Source organism: Juglans microcarpa x Juglans regia, chromosome 5D (genome assembly GCF_004785595.1).
Source record: "Juglans microcarpa x Juglans regia isolate MS1-56 chromosome 5D, Jm3101_v1.0, whole genome shotgun sequence".
NCBI lineage: Eukaryota > Viridiplantae > Streptophyta > Magnoliopsida > Fagales > Juglandaceae > Juglans > Juglans microcarpa x Juglans regia.
This window is the reverse complement of record NC_054602.1, coordinates 23,444,519-23,451,206: the sequence shown is the minus strand read 5'-3', so window position 1 is coordinate 23,451,206 and position 6,688 is coordinate 23,444,519. Positions and strand designations below refer to the sequence as shown.

General features: G+C 33.3%; 1 long non-coding RNA gene across 1 annotated transcript; it reads left to right on the top strand.

Moving 5' to 3' along the window:
• The first annotated feature begins 1,458 nt into the window (after positions 1–1,458).
• On the top strand, positions 1,459–2,149 carry LOC121266250. Its single transcript, XR_005940760.1, has 3 exons — positions 1,459–1,526; positions 1,622–1,674; positions 1,776–2,149. It is a non-coding gene; the product is annotated as an uncharacterized LOC121266250 (long non-coding RNA).
• The last annotated feature ends 4,539 nt before the right edge of the window (positions 2,150–6,688 follow it).

Sequence of the window (6,688 nt, the reverse complement as noted above, 5' to 3'; positions counted from 1 at the left end):
ATTATTAATTACAATATAGCACTAAAGACTTATAAGAGACTCCGATATGATTTAAATCACGTGATGAGGATTAACAATCGTAATTATAGCTACCTGTGGCTGAGATTAAGCATTATACAGACGTGTGATCAAGTGATGAACATGACCAGGTGTTACCGAAATGTTTAACGTCCAATGAGAAATGGACACGAAAAGAGCAGCTGCCAATTATGTCGGAATAAATCCCTTTCAATAAAGTGCATTACACTCATGCACTCATTCTATTACTACTACATGTTGCATTTAATAATATAGAATAAAATAAAATAATTGTGATAAAACGACCCTTGTCTGTTCAAAAGGAAGGTGTCAATATCATACACCTTGTCCGAACATTAGGTGCTGCTTATAGGGTTTGAATATTATTTTTTTCTGCCAGTACTATTTTTGGGACGAATTTCGTCCAAGTATAAATTGTCGACAATATAAAAACAGGAATTTTAATGACGTGGAGAATATATATCATCAAATGATAAGCATGCACACAACTCTATAAGCATGCACACAACTCTTTTCCACAATTTTTTACACAATTATGCTTTAAGTGAAGGTCATTTTTATAAAGTAACTTAAGTATCATAATATTATAAAAACACTCATTTTATAGCATGATTTTGTAAAAGGTTGTAAAAAATTACTACAAGAAAAATAAATATTTGTGACGAATTATTTGCGACGATAACAACTATTTGCGACAAAACGGACTCATTTTGATAGGAAATAATTATTTTTGTTGGAAATAACTAGTCATAAATAAGTAATTTTCTTGTAATTAAACCGTGTGTATATCACTACATCAACGCATATTTCTCGTTTATTTCTCCTTTCCGTTACATGAGAAATATATATATATATATATATATATATATATATATATATATGAGATTCTATTTACAGTCCCCACTTAGGGATTGCATGTGCTGACCCTTTATTAAGTGAAAAAAAATATCATTTAAACATAATGTGCAGACCCTTTATTTGCAGGCACACATTGAAATATTGCATCGAGATGAGTTTAATTTGGATCCTTCAAATTGCACAAGAACTTAATTATGGCCTGAATGTGTTATAGGCAATGTTTTGATCTTCTTGGAGCTGATATTTCCAGAAAATTGGCATTAATTGTAGTGTTCTTGTACTTTCCTGGATTTATCCACTCATGAAATAATACTGTACGCATATAATCTTGAGAGCATCTTTGTAGAAACTCGAGTTTGGCAAGTGGGAACTCATCCATAAAAATAAAATAGAATAGAAAAATGGAAGTTGACTTGCCGCTCATTTTTGTATCGAGCTTAATAATTCTACTGCTTAGTCTGCTCCTCTATATAAGTGCTATCCCACATGCTCTCACTTGTCATCAACAATCTTTGCTTCTTTTTCAATCTGTTTGAGAGATATGGCGCACAAAGCTTCCCTTAGATTGTTTTTTCTCTTCCTAATTGCTGTATCGTACCTTATCTCAAGTGCTGCTATTCCTACAAGTAGTAATTTTCATTCTCAGTTCTCATCCTCGCTTTGGTGTAGATCTTTTTCATTTGTAATAACATTGATGGATTTATTTATTTCTCTTGATTAATAGGAAAGATAAAGCCAAATAAGGAAGACCCATCTGCTCAAGATCTTCTGGTTCCGGTCTCTCTCTCTCTCTCTCTCTCTCTCTCTCTATGTTTTGATTGTTAAATATGATACTCCAACCATGTCATGTTCATGATCAAGTATCTTTCAATTTACAGGATGCACTAGTCTTCTTTAAGGATGGAAATGATCATCAAGGGTTTGATTTTGAAACCGCTGACTACAAGCCTCCAGGACATAATACAGACCATGAACCGAAAACCCCTGGAAGAGCTTAATTAAAGACAAGTCGACCGAAATTCCTAAGATGTTTGTGAATACCAATAAACTTTGAAGGGGGGTTTGGATCTTGGACTTGGTTATCTTCTCTTGCTATTGATGAGTGTGCTCTCTATCTGTGTTCTTAAATTTGTGTTGCCTTAGATCTCCTTGAACTGGATCTTGAAAGTGTCGCTTGTTTGTGTATATAGTTTGTGACCTAACAGGTCTACCCTGCTTGTTTTCAAGAATTATTAATGTTATCTATGGTTTGGTTTTTACAATTTCATCTCTTTGTTGTCTCTTTTTCTGTTATCTCCTTAGGTTTTTCTTTACAATTCATAGTTTATGTTCTGTGGATCGAGCATGGCCACTGGACAAAAAGTAAAATCCTGTATAACTGAAATAGAAAATAATTCACATAACACAAAAAATTATATGGCTGGAGATCACTTCTAGGTCGAATCAGATTTCTGGAAATTTTTGTCTTCAAACTACAAGGATTTGTATCTTCCGATCTATTAAAGTGAACTAATATCACTCGGAATTGTTTTCCCCTTCCGACTGACAACACCAAAAAAGGCAAAAGAACAAACCCTAGCGAGCGAAAAGGAGCTTCTTATCACTCCTCGTATCCACGGAGAGATCAGTACGGCGTGTTAGCTCTCTCTCTCAGTCTAAAACTCGTGCTTGAACTATAGATCTATCCGAGCACGTTCTCTCTGATTTTCCTTCGAATTCTGAGCTCCGGTCGTGTTCTTACAAGCCGTTTCGTACGTACGTAGTTTCTGATCCGATCCATCCCCACAGTTCGATTACTTTTGTTTGAAAAAGTCATTAATCCGTGCTTATAGCCTGGTAGCCATTCCTAATTAAGCAAGTAAGTGGCTGCACTACGTGTGTAGAACAAATAGCACAGAAGAAAAGCCTAAAAAACACAGACATGATCAAAGAAGACGTTGGATCAAATGGTGGCAGATCGGTTAAATATATGGAACCATGACATGCAGTTTAGCAAGGAAATTACGAATAGAAAAGAAGTTGGGATTTATGAAGCATTGAGAGAGAGCAACGTTATTGCAATTTCATAACAAAACTTACAATATTGCATGCATTTCCAAGAAATAACAGAAACTTAATTGAATTGCAGTGTTTGTACAAACATATATAATCGGTGGGTATTTCACTAAAGTCTGGCTTATTATTTTGTCGACAAAACAAACTGAATTAAAAGGATCTAAAAATAATTTCCATTGCTTGATTAACAACCTGAAATCCTCGTGTTGCATCTCTCGTTTTTTTTTTTTTTTCTCTGTTTTTGCCCTTTTGTCAAAAGCATATGGTCTAATGGCATAATATCCAAACTTTCAAAATGGAGGTCTTGAGTTTGACCCCTCCTCAAAAAAAAAAAAAAAAAAGTTTTAGAAGATAAATGAAGGAATTCTTCGATCTGTTAGTGCATTTCACTCCTTTTCCTTCCCCATTTTTTGCTGATCAGAATCATGTACATAGGGCCGAGTCCAAACAATCATAGGGAAATAATCCTATAAGGAATGAATTACTTCATTTTTCACCGATCCATATTCTCTTATATATATTGCCAAAATATTATATATGCTTATTTAATTTCTGATGTTTCATGCAAGGAAAAATAAAATTTCATGATTTTCCCATTGCCCTATATTATCTTCATAGATCAGTAGTTCATGTAACTTGCGTGTGGCATTAAGAATCCTATCATTTCGGAAGAATCATATCATCACAGGTACTATAGCGGAAGATCGATCATGATAGCCTCTTTTCTTAAAGTACTTGAGAGGTCACAACGCAACATCCACCATCGTATAAGGTTTTATAAGGATCGTACTTGGAGATGGTACACATGTTTCTCCTCTATACGGTATTACGGAATGTTCCGTTCGACGAAGCGAAAAGAGTTCGTTCCAATTATTGTCTCTGAAAATTAAATTTATTTAGAAGGTTGCCAAACCACAAATCATTATAGTTACGTAAATATTTTGAGAATTTATTCCTCTCAATCATGCACCAAAAACCTATGATTTCGAACATGTGCTGGTCTTAATTAATCTACGAGCGACAGCTTGCAGGTGGACTCGCTGCCTTTGTGGGGAACAGTTCGTTCCTGTGTTTGAAGTTCTTGACGCACTAATGGTTGCTGGACTCCCACTCACCAACCTACTGTTTGGGAGTGCAACAAAAAAGCTTTCTGGTTTCATTTCTCTATTACGGATACAAAATACTACTATTTTTTATCACATATATCATGACAAGTGTACCGGCCTGGAACCTAAATTATCAGCAGTACTATTTATCAAAGCTTCCGAACTTTATAAATTATAGAGCACCCCACAGTACTGAACTAGTGTATAAAACAGCCCAAGAGCTTTTCTTTTGGGCGAATTATAGTACTGCATATGTGGCTGGTCACCTGTATCCCTACGTGTCATTCAACCGATGGAGAGCATTTATATATAGCTGGGCAAAAGTCGCTACCCAAATTATGCAAAATGTTTGGTAATAAAAAAATATATTTATAATCGTAAATTATGTAATAATTATATAATTATTTTAAAAAAATAATAAAATATAAAAATATTAATTTTTTAATAATAAATCTTACTTTTTTTTTAAATAATTATATAACGTTTATATACTTTATAATTATTATATAAAATTATTCTTACTATGATATTGGAGTATCAAGAATGAATATATATCTCTTTTCAATTAAGTTGTACAGAGTTGGAAATAATAAATGTCAAGTACAGATGAATGGATTTTTATAGGATAATTTCAATTGGCATTTGCAAGAAGCCTGGCCGCCTGGTCCAATCCAATTAGGATGATCTTGATCATCAATATTAACTAATGGAGCATTCGGATTGGGCCATTTTAAGTTACGTGATTATCAATTTGTCAGTGCGGTAGCCGTAGGCCATATGTTTGCTGCTGTAATCATTCATCTTCTTTCTGGCCTCCTACTTTTTTGTTCCTTTGTTATTTTTCTCCTCTCCCCTACCCCTCCTTTTATACCCTATTTAATTTCAATCTATGTAAGGATGAAGACATCAGCTCGTAACATCATCGAATTGGGTCTAAATTATTGATTCTTTATATATATATATATATATAGAGAATTCAAAGCCCATGTCAAGACACGTTAGTAACTTCAAACTTTTATCATGTTTGGTTCGCTAGTTTTTAAAGAATTTAGATAAATATTTGATAAACTTTTTAGAAGCATTATTTATATATGGAGAATTTTGTGAAAAGAGAGAGAAGAGTTTGAATAAAAATTCCCTAGGTTTTGCATTATTTATGATTTGTAAAAGTGGATGATAAAATTGAAAACTTATTTGAATATAATTTTTAAAAATAGTTTTTTTTTCTTGTTAAAATTATTTTTATTTTTGTGATTAAGTTATCTTTTGACGAAAAGTGTGTGTGTGTGTTTTGTTTTTTTTTTTTTGGTCGATTTATAGATTTTGGTTTTATTTTGGAGATGTTTTTGAAAATTTCTGAAAAAATGAGGAAACTAATTCGGCCTTAGGTTTCAAGCTAGTTTTCTATATTTTAATTTAGGCTTTTTACAGTGTCAAATTTAGAGGCATGTTAATTAATTTTCTTAAGGCATCTTAATTAGGAATTTATGTTGGGAGTATTACAAATTCACCCCTGTTAAAGCAGACAATGAGAAGATTTCAAGTGTCCCTTCATGCCATTTAACTTAACTTTCGTGGAAAGTGAAGACGATCAGCACAAAGGAGAACGTCTTTCAAATAGAAGCAATACATGTTGACTTTACCGGCAGCTGAAACTGTACACGCTACATCATAATTATTTTTTAGTGACAGTTGAAAAATTATGACAATCTCTAAATAGTCATTAAAAAGTATTTTCTCCGTCATTAAAAGTAGATGAGATTTTTTTTTTTTTTAACGTTTAAACGGAGATCAAATTTACGTTTAAACATTGTGGCTACCTACGTGTAAACGTGAAATAGTTTGGCGTCAATTCGAATGTCAATTATAAATTTAAATTAAATATGACATTAATTTAAAAATGATGTGGTTTTTATAGTGCATAATTTGTGAACTAGTTTCAAAAATTGTAATATATATTTATATACACACAATTTGTAAAATAAAATTATATATTTATATATATATATATAATATATTTGTGTTTATATATATTTGAAGTGCAATGATTTAGTATTAAAGTTGAAAAATTTAACATTAAAAAAGATTGAAAATTGAAATTAAAAGATAATAAATATATTAAATAAAATTGTTCCTTACATATATTAAAAGAAAAATTATAAATATGATAGAATTTCGTAAACAACACTCACGTAAACGCGTTGTTCACGAAATTCGTACTGCATATCTCCTTAGTCAAGTTATCAACCTTCTTGTTAAAGATACCTACACGATGGCCTATTTCGGCGACAAACTCCTCTACAGTTACGATCTGTTGATTGATATGTGAAGTCAACTGTTAGATCACCACATCAACCCAAGCAGGCCGCACATCTCCCGCATATGTACTTTTCGGTTGTTGACTACTACTCCCTACACCAGGCCCGGGTTGCGTCGGAGGAGCTAGATCTGCTATAGGGGGTGGCTGATGTCAAGGATACCCCCTCGCTTGTCCAATGCTACGTCGATGCATGCTCATGTCGAGGGGGCTCAATTAATCTGTGACCCGCTCATCCGGCTGGAGTGGCACTCTCTGAGCAAGTAATAGCCGGCTGATGATGACACTATATGGGAGGTTGTCCGTGGAGACA